The sequence below is a fragment of the Rhinatrema bivittatum genome, chromosome 2 (assembly GCF_901001135.1).
Source record: "Rhinatrema bivittatum chromosome 2, aRhiBiv1.1, whole genome shotgun sequence".
Taxonomy (NCBI): Eukaryota; Metazoa; Chordata; class Amphibia; order Gymnophiona; family Rhinatrematidae; genus Rhinatrema; species Rhinatrema bivittatum.
In genome coordinates this window covers 528672738-528686189 of record NC_042616.1, presented here as the reverse complement: position 1 = coordinate 528686189, position 13452 = coordinate 528672738, and the positions used below count along the sequence as shown (strand labels likewise).

Below are 13452 nucleotides of genomic sequence, written 5' to 3'. Positions count from 1 at the left end.
ACAGTTCTAATAAAGAATCCCTTTGACACCGATCATCTTTGTTTTCTTCGCTGTTCAGCATTATTGATCGACTTTCGCTTTGTTTTTTGGGTCCTTTCTTATAATCAATACATGCTATACTAACAGGCTAATTTTAAAAGGAACGCACATGTGCTCATAAACACGTGTATCGGTGCATGAGAAGAGATGTGCTGCAATTTTATATATTGCACACACATATGCACGTATCATTTAAAATTACCCTGCCGGACATATGTATGTGCATAATCTTAAGAGGCATCTGGAGTAAATGTCCCATGCGTATTTCCACTAGGGCTTTAGCAGCTTTTACACACGTATGCAGGAAGATTTTAAAACATGCTTGCGTGAGAGAAAAAAACTGCTTTTCCAATTAGTCCACCAGTTTGTCCAGTTGATATTGAGGTCTTTAAGACCCCTCTGTTCTTCATCCTATAAGCCTCCCACTTGACTCCAAACCCTCACACTGTACTGAAAGTCCTAAAACTCGAGATCTCCAGACTTGCTCCTCATCAGGACCAGCAATAAAATTATGCAGATAACACACCAACATGCACCATGGTCAGATTTATGTGAATTCGGAGTTACGCGTGTAGGTCTTGGCCCCACCCCAGAACGTCCATGCTCCACCCATTCCCTGCCCCTTTTCTGTCCCCTTATTCTTGACACGTACATGGGTATGTACACACGTACTTCATGGCTTTTTATAATTTGCATTGCTTGCGCGTTGCCCGCATAAGCACATATTTGGCCATTTTTGCATGAGCAAAGCTTTTAAAATTGATCTGTAAGATTTCAACTATGCATACAGCTGGTCATAATAGCTTTATTCAGCATCAGCTAGTTTTTGGTACCATATACTCCTCTTTTGTTACCTTTCTGTTCTATTGTAAGATTTTATTAGAATCGATGTGGTGACACATTCAGTTGTGGTCATAAGTTCACATACCCCTGGCAAAAAGCAAAATTTGTAAGATTTGTAGCATTTTAAGAAGCAGCAACAAAAGGGAAACCGGCAACAAACAAGCTTCACAATCACTCTTCCATCAAAACAAAGGTTGTATTGGATCAAAATACAATCAAAAATTGAATTTGAGAAGTGCCGAATCAGCAAGCCAGACAACGTGTTCTAAAGTATGCACTAGAACCGTTCGGTCTGATAATCATTTGCGGCTAGATGATGATTCTTGAACAGCTTAACACTTGATGAGGTTTGTAATACCAAATTTATATGCTGTGTCCCGTAAAACAGTAGTTGAGTCTTAAACCCGCCCGACAATGGCTGGTGTTTTGCTACGCTACCTCGTAGCTTCTTCAGGGGTAAATGAACTGATCAAATCTCTGTGAATGTTATAAAAAACAAAAATCAGATGTGGGACAATTTTCAAACAAACTTGTTACTTAACTTTGTGTTGATGGAGAGCAGGACCTTCATGAAACAGACGCCAAGTCTCGAAGAAATTCACGGGAAACGGGACAGAGACTGCTTCCAACATGAGTGATCAGACAAAACATGTCTGATATTTTTAATGTTTTCAAATTAAACTATTATGCATTACAGAATAGCACAATTATTAAACAAAATATAGCAATAAAGGAAATAATAAAATGGTCCTATTTAAAAGTTTGCATACCCTTGAATGTTTGGGCTGATAATATACACTCAAGTTGACACACAGGTTGAGATGGCAATGAAGGGTAGGTATTCACTCCTGTTCTTTGTTTGATTGTAATTAGTGTCTATGTAAAAATAATAGTCAATTAATTTCTTAGCTCTTGAGAAACCCTTGTGCATTTCATCCAGGGTTTGAGTTTGGTGGTTACTGAAGCATGGGGAGAGCAAAAGAACTGTCAAAGGATCTGCAAGTGAAAGTAGTTCAACTTTATGAATCAGGAAAAGGATATCAAAAGATATCAAAACATTTGAAAATGCCAATCAGTACCGTTCAAATTCTGATCAAGAAGTGGAAAATTATGGGTTCTGTTAAAACCAAGCCATAGTCAGGTAGACTAAGAAAGATTTCAAACACAACTGCCAGGAAAATTTGTCGGGATGCAAAGAAAATCCACAAGCAACTTTTAAGGAAATATAGGCTTCTCTGAAACAAAGTGGTGTGGGTGTTTCAGCATGCACAAAAAGGAGATATTTAAAAAAAATTGGGCTGCATGGTAGAGTTTCCAAAAAAAAAAAAAAAAGCCATTGTTGCACCAATTCCACAAAACAGCATGTTATAATACACCAAACAGCACCTAGAGAAGCCTCAAAACTTCTAGAACAAAATAATTTGGAGTGATGAGACCAAAATTGAACTTTATGGCACAACCATAAATGCTATGTGTTAGGAATTGTGGATCCTTGGCCCGAGGTGGGGTTGTTGCTACCTGAGGAGTTGGGCCCCACAGGTCCCCATCGTAGGGAGGCGAGGCTGGCCAAGAACAGGGGCAAGCTGGAACTTCACCTGTGCTGAACCTCGTTCCCCGCAGGTTGAGACCCTTGGATGCCGGGACCGGAAGAACTTAGGAGCGCCTCTGTGTGGCTGGTCCCGGAGAGAGTAGGTAAGTGGATGCAGAGAGTGTCATAGAGATTAGGCACAGTTCGAGAAGGAGCACTCCAGGAGGCGAGAGGAGCAAGACCACTGCAGCTCTGAAAAGAGTAGGGCCGGACTATGTGGGAGTGGCCTCGAGATGAGGAGATGCAGATGAAGAGCCACGAACAGTAGTCTGCTGAATCAAAGCTAGAGTGGGGAACCCGCAGAAGCAGGTGCCTGGAGGGTAGCAGTGCTGGGGTACTGCCTGGGACATGGCAAGCTGATGACAGGACCCTCTGTAGTGATAGCATAGAGGAATGCCCCGAGGAGCAGGGCACTGAGACCCAGTCTGGAGGTGTACTGTGCGGAGCCTACTCCTGAAGGAAGAAGGCACTGAGGCAAAAGTCCTCAAGGAGGAGTACTAGGGGGATTCCCAGGAGCTGTGGTTACTGCAGTTGGAGCTCACAGGTAGAATGGCGCTGAGCCTGGCCCCGAGGAGCGGGAAGCGCTGAGAGAGAATCCAGATAGGGTTGCACTGAGCCAGAGCCCACAGAGTAGGAAGTGCTGAGAGAGAGTGTCCAGTTAGGGTGTGCTGAGCCAGGACCCGTGGAGTGGGAGGTGCTGGGAGAGAGTCCGGGTAAGGTTGCGCTGAGCCTGGCCCTGAGAAGCGGGAAGCACTGAGAGGGAGTCCAGTAAGGTCATGCTGAGCCAGGGCTCACGGAGCAGGAGGTGCTGAGAAGGAGTCTGGGTAAGGTTGCGCTGAACCTGGCCCTGAGGAGCAGGAAGCGCTGAGAGGGAGTCCAGTTAGGTTGCACTGAGCCAGGACCCGCAGAAGGGGAGACGCCGAGAGAGGAACCTGGAAGAAGAAGCGCAGAGGTCCAATGACAGGAACAATCCGGTCCATGGAGAGAATATGGCACCAACAGGAATCATGGAACTCATTGCCAAGTCGGTTAGTGGAGGCTAGAGATGAAGATTAAATGCTCCGGGTCAATGATGTCATCAGCCGGGGATGAACCCGGAGTTCACGCCATGGGCCCTTTAAAGGAAGGGCAGGTAGCACGCGTGCCTAAAGAGACCCAGGATTGGAGTGCTGGTCGGCAGCGTCCTGGCCGCCACATGGAGTGCAGAGAGCCGGGAGGAATGCGGTGGTGGTGACTGGCCACCGCCACAAGAGCACCGGAATTGGAGAGCCAGGCATGACATGATGTGAGTTGAGCCTACCGCAAATGGCCGCAGCCGGTGGTGATAACACTATGTTTGGAGAGGAGTCAACAAGGCCTATGAAGAGAAAAACACCATCACTCCATGAAGCATGGAGGTGGATCTCTGCTGTTTTGGGGTATGTGAGCTACAGCGTCACTGGGAATTTAGTCAAAATTGATGGCAGGAAGAATACAGCATCTTATCTGAAAATATTGGAGGAGAATTTGCATTCATTATCCAAGAAGCTGTGCATGGGGCACACTTGGACTTTCCAACATGACAATGATCTGAAACATAAGGTCAAGTCAACCCTTTAGTGGCTGCAGAAGAGGAAAGAGAAGGTTCTGGAATGGCCATCAGAGTCTCCTGACCTCAACATCATTGAGCCACTTTGGGGGGAGAAATCAAATATGTAGTTCCAACTAGACAACCAAAGAACTTACAGGATCTGAAGACTTTTTGCCAAGAGGAATGGGCAGCTTTACCACATGAGAAAATAAAGGGCCTCATTTACAACTATCACAAAAGACGGCAAACTGTCATTGATGCAAAAGGGGGCAATACATGATATTAAGAACAAATGGTATGCAAACTTTTAAAGTGTCATTTTATTATTTCTTTTATTGCTATGGTTTGTTTAATGAATGTGCTATTCTGTGATGCATAATAATTTAATTTGAAACAGATTAAAAATAACAGATGTGTTTTGCCTGATCACTCATGTTTTCTTAAAACGCTACACATCTTACAAATTCTGCCAGGGGTATGTAAACTTATGAGCACAACTGTGTCTGCATCAATTGCAGTGAACAGGTTATAGATTGTAGGGAAGCAGGTAATCGGTCGATATTTTTTTGTGGTATTATTTGACTCCTCCTTTGGCAGGAGAAGTGTACTTCCTGTTAATAGCCAATGAGGTGTTAATTCTGACTTTCTGATCAATTGGTTTTTGCAGTTAGTCACATCTTGATGGAGAGAGGTCAAATATTTGAGACAAAGATGGGCACTCCATCAGGGCCAGGACACTTTCAATTTGGGCCTTCCAATTCAATTGTTGTAACTTCAGGCCATTCCATAGTTTTGATGTTTTGCCTGTTCTCTATTCCTCTCTATGCTAGAGTTGCTGAAATGAATGGAACTGGAGTCACCAGTGGAATGACTTAATTCACTCATGCAAGGACTAGGCTCTTTGGTGCAAGAAATGGAGCTGTTGGAACCAGAGTTGCTAGGAACAGTTGCAGCTGGAGCCAGAATCACCAGTGCAAGAACTGGAGCTGGGACACCTGAAATCACTAGTGCAAAGACTAGAGCCACATTGATTTACTTCAGCTGCTCAATCAGACACTAGTTTTGTTCTGCCAGCAGCTTTATTTGGGCAACTATGACCAAACCACTCACTGGAACAAGAAGTGGAGCTGTTAAGGTAGCTGTAATTAGATTCACCAGTGAAGGAACTGGAGCTGTTAAGAAAGTTGGAACTGGATTCCCTAGTGTAGGAACTGGAACAAAAGATGAGATCACTGTTGCACAAACTGGAACTGGAGCTGGAATCACTGGTGCAAAAACTACATTTGCTTGAGCAGCTACAGGTGAGGGAGCCAGAATAAATGACTCCTAAAGCCATGCTTCAGAAAATGCCCTTAGCCAGTAAGCTAGAATGAGTGCATCGATCTGACCCTGCCACTTAATTGAGCATTGATTCTGTTCTTCCAGGAGCTTTGTTTGGGAGGCTAAGACTGAGCCCAACTCAGTGGGGTTCATTTGGACAGAGCTTAATGTGATGATTCTTATTGAGGAGGGGATCTTGAGATGGTGAGCAGGCCATAGTCCAAGGACAAGGCACAGGAAACTGCAGTACCAAGTACCTCTTGTACCGGAATATGGAAGTGTGATCTTTCACTTGGAGCAGCCACCTTACCCTCAGGTTGAGCTCTCAGGTACTGATGACCACCAGGCCTTTCACTGCACAGAACTGGCACCAGAGAGGAAGCACAAAGGAACCCAGAGAAGCAATGTAGGATCACTTCAGGATGACTGAAAGCACAAAACAGAACAGGACCAAACAGGAATACTGGATACATAAAACAATCTAGGAACAACACAAGAAACAAGACTGCACATGATAGCTGATATTATATACAAAATTCACATAGTGAACCTCCCTGAAAATGCATCCACCTTCATACCTTCATGTTTAGAAGGAAAATAAAAATCAATACACTAACTAATGCTTTAGAAACGAAAATCAGCGAATTAAAATTTTCCAACTGCACTGAAGCTTTCAACTCATGGGATTCAATTATTAAGGAAATAGCAAACGAATTTAGCCCGATACAAACCAAAAACCATAAACAAACATAACGTTCTCAAAAAAAAAAATCGATGAACCCCTGGTATAATGAAACTCTGAAAGAATAAAAAAAAAAAACACCTAAGAAAACTTGAAAAACAATGATGAAAAAATCCTTCAGAAGATTCTCAAAATAGATACAAAACTCATCTTTCTCAATATAGAGTGCTCACGAATAAATCTAAAAAAGATTACTATGCAAAACTAATTCATGGAGTCAACTCAAAAATTCTATTTGATACAGTAAAGAATCTGATTAAAGAACCTACATTTAATCAAACAACCAACCATGCTTTCTCTAAAACCTCATGCAACGAATATGCTTTATCTGAAAAAATACTGAAACTTAAACAATTCTCTATCACCACCTTACAAATATGATGTTATCAATCCTAAAGATAAAGGGTCAGACTTTGACCATGTCTCAAAATTAAAAATAAGCAAAATCATTTCAAACTCAAACCATCCACTCACCCTCTTGACCAGATTCCAGCCTCCTCATTAAAACAAGTAAACCAAACAATAAGCCCAACAATTGTAACTATGGTCAACTCCCTCACTGTGCCCTCATTGAAGGTTTTGTACGCATAAGCCAAAATAGGCTGTAATTAAACCAATTTTAAAAAACAAATCTGGAAAATCTGATGATTGGGATAACTACCGCCCAATCTCCAACTTAACCTTCCTTGCAAAAATCCTTGAAACGTCAGGTCTCTCCCAACTTGAATCTCATCTTGATGACAAAAAAATTCTATTCACTAACCAATTCAGCTTCTGGAAGAATCGCTCAACAGAAACCCTTCTTCAATTAATAATGGACCCTGTACTGCGTGGTTTTGACTCCAATGAATCATACTGCCAAATACTGATTAACTTAACCACCACCTTTGACACCGTAGACTAGGGATGTGAATCGGACTTCGGACGATTGAAAATATCGTCGATATTTTCAAAATCGTCAGAAATCGAGGGCTCCCCCAAAACGATAGGAAAACCCCACGATATTGATCGTGGGGGTTCTCTTATCATTTTGGGGGAGGGTGGGAAAAACGGCACACAAAAATAACCCCTAAACCCACCCCTACCCTTTAAAACTAACCCCTTAACTTCCCCCACCCTCCCGACGCCCCCAAAAACGTTTTACAGGTACCTGGTGGTCCAGTGGGGGTCCCTGGAGCAATCTCCCGCTCCCGGGAGCGATCTCCCGCTCCGGGCCGTCCTCCCGCTCCCAGGCCGTAGGCTGCCACTAATCAAAATGGCGCCGATAGGCCCTTTGCCCTTACCATGTGACAGGGTATCCGTGCCATTGGCCGGACCCTGTCACATGGTAGGAGCACTGGATGGCCGGCGCCATCTTCTGCTCCTACCATGTGACAGGGGCTGACCAATGGCACCGGTAGCCCCTGTGACATAGTAAGGGCAAAGGCTATCGGCGCCATTTTGATTACTGGCAGCCGATGGCCCGAGTGCAGGAGATCGCTCCCGGAACCCCGCTGGACCACCAGGGGCTTTTGGCAAGTCTTGGGGGGACCCTCCTGACCCCCACAAGACTTGCCAAAAGTCCAGCGGGGGGTCGGGCGCGACCTCCTGCTCTCGGACCGTCGGCTGCCAGTATTCAAAATGGCGCCAATAGCCTTTGCCTTTACTATGTCACAGGGCTACTGGTGCCATTAGTCAGCCCCTGTCACATGGTAGGAGCAGGAAGGAACACAGGGAAGAATATCACTTGAAACTGAGGGAGATGAAGAAGAAAATCAAGAAAGCTAAAAGTCAGGCGGAAGAAAGGATTTCCAAAGAGGTAAAGAGAGGAGACAAAACATTTTTCAGATATTTCAGGGAAATGTGGCTCTTTTTGCTTTTATTTTATCAGCCACCTATTTGAGAACCAGATCGGTTTCTTATTTCTCTTACTTTTGTTTACTCTTCTAACATATAGATTTGTTGCCTATGTAATTGCGCCTTTTAGTTGGGCCCACTGTTGTTCCACCTCACCCATTTTCTCCCAGTCTTCTAATTCCATATCCAGGTACATCCCCATTTCGACAAAGTTCATATTTTTGAAATTCAAAACCCGGGTCTTCGTGTGACTTCTTTGTATCATATTTACGATATCAAACCATACCATTTGATGATCACTACTGCTAAGATGGGCTTCCACCCGGACATTAGAGACATTTTCCCCGTTAGTGAGCACCAAGTTGAGTATCGCATTTTCCCTTGTGGGTTCTATTACCATTTGTTTGAACAGAGCCCCTTGCATGGCATCCACTATCTCTCTACTTCTGGTAGATTCTGCATAAGGGATTCTCCAGTCTACGACCAGCAGATTAAAATCTCCAACAGTCAACACTTCTCCCTTCTTTCCCACCTTCTGGATGTCTTCAATCAGATCTCTGTCAAGTCCTTCCGATTGAGTTGGAGGTCTGTATACCACTCCAGTAAAAAGGATGCATCATCATCTTTTTTAGGATGGCCCATAATGCTTCTTCTCTATCCCTCATTTCTTGCAATTCAGTTGCTTGGATATAGATTTTGATATAAAGAGCTACTCCTACCCCTTTTTGGTCCTCTCTGTCATTCCTTAACAAGTTAAGGCCCAGGATGGCTGCATCCCAATCGTGAGACTCCGTGAACCATGTCTCCATAACAGCAACAATGTCCAAGTCCGCCTCCACCATTAGGGCTTGCAGGTCTGGGATTTTGTTGCCCAAACTACAAGCATTTGCAGTCATAGCTTTCTACTTTCTTTCCCTTGATTTGTTAGAATATAGCTGACTAGCCGTTAAGCCCGTAACAACGGGCTACATTTAAAAAAATGTTTTCGGTCCATTTCCTTCCCACTCATTCTCCTTCCCACTCCCTCCCCCTCAATCTCGCTCCCACCTCCCCCCTCAATCTCGCTCCCACCTCTATTCTCCCTCCCTCCCTCTCACCTCCCCCCTCTAGTCTCCCTCCCTCTCTCCTCCCCCTCCCCACCCCACCTCCCCCCTCTAGTCTCCCTCTCCCCTCCCCTCACTCGCTCCTCCCCCTCCCCTCTCCACCTCCCCTCACTCTCTCCTCCCCCCTCCCTTCCCCTCCCCACTTCCCCCCCTAGACTCCCTCCCTCTCTCCTCCCTCCCCTCCCCTCACTCTCCCCTCCCCTCCCTCTCTCCTCCCCCTCCTCACTCTCTCCTCCCTCCCCCCTCCGCTTCCCTCACTCTCTCCTCCCTCCCCTTCCCCCCACTCCCTTCCCCCACTCTCTCCTCCCTCCCCCTCTCCTCCATCCCCTCCCCTCACTCTCTCCTCCCTCCTCTCAGCTCATCCACAACCGGCAGACGGAAGATCTCCGGGGGGGGGGGGGTGTCCCTCCCTCGCGCGTGCCGCTGCCGCCACTGCTCCTCCCGCTCCTGCTCCTCGCCGCCGCCACGCTCCTGGCCGCCACTCCTGCTCCTCCCAGCACACTGACCGACGTGCTCGCCCGCGCATGCGCGGTAGAGCTGCTCTCTACTGCGCATTTTCGGGCCGTCGGTCAGAGCCCATTTATAAGGTAGATTAAGAATAAAGTTATCTGGCCACTCATGGCTGGATATCTTTGGAACTGCTATGAGGCAGACCACAAGTTATGAGGCCAACTTAGCCAAATATAGCTGACAATCAGCTAAGATAGCCGGATAACATAGCTCCACCTGGAATTTCTGTACATTATTTGGCTAAATTTTAGCTAAAATACAGCTAAAATGTATCCAGATAAGTGCCCAAAAGATTCATAAGTCAGCCCTTAGCTTGATACCTCACAAATTATATGGCTAAATGCCTTCAATATGGACCCCATAATATCCAACATATACATCAAAACTAACCTTCAAAAATTCAGTCCTTGCATGTCCAATCCCATCCCAACATTGGAAGATGTTTTGGCCAAAATAGCCTTCATCAGGGGAAGGCTAAAGCATGCAAATCAGACTTAACTATAGCGTGCTTCATCAGTGTACCTAATTTACATGGCATGCAAGCATTAGCTATTGCTCTAGCCTTATCAAAAAATGGAGTCTGTAGTATGCTAGGTTTGAAGAGTCCTTTTCACAAATGTGGCTGCTGACATCAGCTATGAGAAAATGAAGTGAAGAAGCAGCCTCATCAGTCACTGGTTTGTCACTCAAAGGTTTAGCAGGAAAGTCAAATGGAGTAGAATAATTTTCACCAATAATGTAGAAAGCAATCTATCTTGTACAATCTATAAAAAGTGACAGGAAAAAGTTATAAGAACATAAGACTTGCCATACTGGGTCAGACCAAGGGTCCATCAAGCCCAGTATCCTGTTTCCAACAGTGGCCAATCCAGGTCACAAGTACCTGGCAGGATCCCAAGAGGTAGATAGATTCCAAGCTGCTTATCCCAAGAATAAGTAGTGGATTTATCCTACTCCACTTAATAATGGTTAATGGACTTTTCCTCCAGGTACTTGTCCAAATGATATATGCAAAAACAATGTAGAAACAAACTAACCTAGTGGGTCACACTCTGCAAAAAAAGAATATAGACCCAATTCTGAATTTAGTCCTTGTGGCCACAGGAGAGCCATGACCAGCTTAGTGGCTCTTTGCTCAAACACTGATTTGGAAGATGGAGCTAAGCTGCTGTGCAGGAGGTAGGGAGCCCAGCAGGATGAGCAGGAGACCAAAAGATTCAACTGCCAGAGACTTTTTCACAGCTGGGAGGAGCTGATCCCATCGCTGCCACTGCAAGACTGGGCCCTTAAGAAAAGGAGGCAGGATGGAGCCTCTACTTTAATGATCCAGAAAGGTGTAATTAGCTGAGAGGTGCCACTGCCAAGACTGGATTTAGGACTAGGCAACATAGGCATGTGCTTAGAGCACCATATTCTGAAGGTGCCCTCAGACTGAGACCCCCTCCTTTAGCTCTTTGTTGTCTGGGGTTCATCCCTTCATCCCTGGTCCTCTGCCTATGGGTGTCATATTGTTTAATCTGGCCCTGGCCACTGCAAGAGAGAGAAGGGCAGAAAGGAGACAGGAAATGGAGGTGGGGAAGAGGCAGGGCAGAGAACAATGGAAGAGAGAGTGAGGAAAGGGGAGAGTGAAGGAGGGGACTCCTCCCTATTGTATCACTTACTTTGTATCCCACCACTGCTGCTTATGTCCTGCCTTTGATGAGTGTGGGGTTTTTTTTTTATATCCTTTTGATTACCAATGGCTTTGTTTGATCCCTCTCCTCTCACCTTTGGTCCTTGTGTCTTTTGTTTATTGGTTTACCTTTATGCATTGGAAAGGAGAGATCCCTTTTCCTCTCTGGTATATTTTTGATGGCTGCCTCTTCTCTTGCTTTCTCGCGACTCATCAAGTCATGGCACGGCGCTCCAAATAATCCTGCAGCCTATTCACCTTTGCTACTGGTGCTGCAATCCCATTTCCCTTCTTCCACTGGTATAATTACTGCTATGGCCCATCCCCTTCAGCTGCTGTTACCAGTCTTACCATTCAGTATGCTGTAAGAAATAGAGATGTGCAAACCCCGAACCTTTCGGGTCGGGCTTCGTTTTCGGCCCACCGTGGGAAATATCTTATTTCCTGCGGTTCGAGCCTTTGAAATTCGGGGGGGGGGGGGACGGACACCCGAATTTCAGGTTAGTGCGCACTAACATTTTAATGTTAATGCGTGCTAACCCGAAAACAAATTTTTCCTGAAATTTTGGGAAAAATTTGTTCGGGTTTCAGGGTCCCCGAACCAGGACGAATTAGGCAATTTCGTTGAAATTGCCTAATTCGTTTTGAAAGAATGCTCATCCCTAGTAAGGAATGCAGGTTCCAGGTGTTCGCCTTTCTTCAGGAGGCAGGATACTCTGAGTTTCTTGCAGAAGAGCCCCCATACTGTTCCAGAGACTGATGCCAGCTGGTTGCAAATGTTGATGAAGCAGGGCTTTTGAAAATTCTTTGGATATGTTTTTTCTCGTAGTTTTCTTCTTCGAGTAATTACAGCATGAGGTGCTGAACAGGAAAACCACACTGCAAAGTTGACCATTAGAGCACAGAGTCTGGCTCAAGGGCATCATCTTGAATCTATTTACCACCTAAGCTCAGTGTGGGTGGCAACCACAAGAGTAATCTTTTTTTTTTTTTTTTGCCAGGTGTTCAGCCTTTCTGGTGACCCTGGACATTGATGCAGTGGTTATATCAGGCAAGCCTTTAATTGCATCCAAGATCCTGGCTGATATTAAGCAGGAGTCATTCCCTGGTCAACATCATCTAGGGACATCCAACTTTTTCATCTATGTCAGGGAGCTTCACTCCCACATCAACCAGTCATCTCTATCAAACCATTTGTTGTTGCAGACCTAATACTGCTGGGGTGACACTGGTTTAGGGTGCACCTAATTCCACTTATTAGCATTTACATTCAATAATTCCCTATTGAAGAAGACATATCATAGAATTGTCCTGGCCCCCTCTGCTAGACATCTTTAATTCCACAGCCTGCTGGGGATTTAAACTGGTGAAGTCTGAAGAGTGCTGTTGAGCACAGGTGAACCTTCTGTTCCTCTTGTGCAAAGATGGGAATCTGTGTTTCACCTGCTTTGCTATTGCATCAGGAAGAAGTTTGCATTGCTGGATGTATGTTTCTCCTCCCCCCCCCCCCCCCCCCCCCATCTTCTACACAAGTTTCAGGGATCTCCTGGCTCTTGCTAAGGTGGCAGCCCATCAGAACAGGATGCGGCTCGTGGTCTGGGAAAATCTCCTGGACTGTGGGAGCAGATCCTGTTTCGGGCAACAGAGTTCTCCGTTTTCCAGGGACGGCACTCTCAGTCATGCCATATGGGTGCTTTGCATGGCCCCCACCCTTCTGGTTTATACCTTAGATATTTATGTACGATTTTCCCCTCCGGTCCAATGATTAGAATAATATCCCAACTAGTTATTTGTTTCTTTGCCAGTTGATTTACAAGAAGACCTGCTCCCTCTAGATTTTCTTTTATGCCTGTGTAATAATTTATCCCATGGGCACTGTTTGTCTTTTTTTTTTTTTTTTTTAAGTCACAGGCATAGTCAAAACCATTTTCCTTCTAATTATGTTCGGTGAAACCCGGCCTCTTTGCATCCTCTCCTCGAGGAAGCCAGGGGCTGGAGCCGTTCACTAGGCGGAGTCCTCCTTAAAAGGCGGCTCCGGCGGCTCTCACTGCTTTTAACCAGTGCTTGTTGCAGTCACGGGGAGGGGGGAGTTAGTTTCTCCTTAGCCCTACAATACAGGGAAGGCTCCGGGACTGCGCACAGCGGCAGCGAGGAGAGGGGGATCAGGCACCTGCGTGTGTCCCTGAGGTGAGTGCTCGCGTCCTGACCTGCTTTTCCTCTGCCAAGCGA

At 45.5% G+C, this 13452-nt stretch overlaps 1 protein-coding gene across 5 annotated transcripts in view; it reads left to right on the top strand.

The window, feature by feature from the left end:
* Positions 1-13277: 13277 nt before the first annotated feature.
* KCNG2 (potassium voltage-gated channel modifier subfamily G member 2) overlaps positions 13278-13452 on the top strand; it is a 232801-nt gene continuing 232626 nt past the window's right edge. For 3 of the 5 annotated variants that reach the window (XM_029590820.1, XM_029590818.1, XM_029590819.1), the window contains exon 1: positions 13287-13410. The gene's annotated coding sequence lies outside the window, so the exon portion shown is untranslated. Of the gene's footprint in view, positions 13411-13452 lie in introns of all 5 variants that reach the window. The other 2 variants (XM_029590815.1, XM_029590817.1) reach the window with 2 other exon arrangements.